The sequence below is a fragment of the Chiloscyllium punctatum genome, chromosome 36 (genome assembly GCF_047496795.1).
Source record: "Chiloscyllium punctatum isolate Juve2018m chromosome 36, sChiPun1.3, whole genome shotgun sequence".
NCBI classification, from domain to species: domain Eukaryota; kingdom Metazoa; phylum Chordata; class Chondrichthyes; order Orectolobiformes; family Hemiscylliidae; genus Chiloscyllium; species Chiloscyllium punctatum.
This window is the reverse complement of record NC_092774.1, coordinates 75,169,666-75,171,304: the sequence shown is the minus strand read 5'-3', so window position 1 is coordinate 75,171,304 and position 1,639 is coordinate 75,169,666.

Here is a 1,639-nt window from a genome sequence, read left to right as displayed (position 1 = left end):
CGCTCGAGGGACTTCTCCTCCCAACCGCCTTCACCCCCGTGTGACGTCAGCTCAGGGGGATGGGCGGGGCCGGGGGAGCCTCACCGTCACCAAGTAACAGCCACCTCGCGCTACAACTGCTCATTCACAAAAACAAACTCTCCTGTCTCGCTCTGCAGCTGCAGGGGGGACACTGCGACATTTCGAGGAGCCCTGTCTACATTGGGAAAGCTCACGGCTCAGTTTAAACAGATATTCCGACATATAACGGAACGGCATCATACCTAAAAGGGGGGCAATCTGCATTTTAAAGTGACGTGGACATTTTAACGGCCTATTTTTGCAAATAAACAGATTTAAATGGACAAGATTATATTTCAAAGGAATATGGGCACATTCAAAGGGATATCTTAATATGTAAAGTGACGCAGTTATATCTAAGTGAATCTACATTTCGAAGAAACGTTGCCCTATTTTTAAGCAGAAGTACCTCTTTAAGAGACATACTGATATCTAAAGGGGTAAATATACATTATCGAGGAGTGAGATTGCGTTGTGAGGAACATAACACATTTAAAGGGTGAGTTACATGTAAAGGGGCATTTTTATATTTAAAAAGATACATTGAAATCTGAAGAGATTTGTTCATAAGTAGAAGTACATGGTAACATTAAGGAAGCATGACCGTATTGGAAATAGTGTAGCCATTTTTAAAAAGGGGGTTGTAGTGGCCGTGAGATGGTTTAATTTTTAAGAAAATAAGCAAGGTATTACGATTTGGAATGGTCTTGAAGGGGTGATGGAACCAGCAACCATGGAGAAAGTTAAAATTCACACAACACCAGGTTATAATCCAACAGGTTTATTTGGAAGCACTAGCTTTCGAAGCGCCGCTCCTTCATCTGGTGGTTGTGGAGAATGAGATCACGATCACGGAGTTTATAGCCAATGGAGTCCAGTGGCATGGAGATGTGATACATCAAACAATTTTAGATTAAATCTTTCACCTTTTGAATGGGTTTCGAAAGGTATGTTAATCCTAGAATTTGATTTTAATCACCTTCTCACGAATATCATTCAAATGCAGAGCTTTTCTAACAATAGGTGTGAATCCTGTCTGCGTCCGAATGTTGAGTCAGACTGAGATTTTTCTTAGAGAAAAATTTTTGCATTTAGACTTCATTTTTGAGGAAGTAATTTACAGATTAGGGTGTAGAGGTTAGGGTGGATTGGCTGTGCTGAATTACCCATAGCGACCAGGGATGTGCAATTTAGGATAGATTGTCCATGGGAAATACGGAGAAAGGGGATGGATATGGATGAGATACTCTTCGGAGGGCCAGATTAAAATAGATGGGCTGAATGGCCTGCTTCCATGTTATTGGGATTCTATGACTCCCCCCGACAAAGCAGCATTTTATATGCATCTATCCTGTCAAGCCCCTTTCAGAATTCTACTGGTTTCAATAAGATCACTTCTGGTTCAGAGAGGTATACAGCACAGAAACAGACCCTTCGGTCCAATTCATCCATGCCGATCAGGATTCCCAAACTAAACTAGTCCCACTTGCCTGTGTTTGGCCCATATCCCTCTAAACTTTTCTATGCATGTACTCATCCAAATTCCACATGCAAACCACCCTCTGTCAAAAAGTTGCCC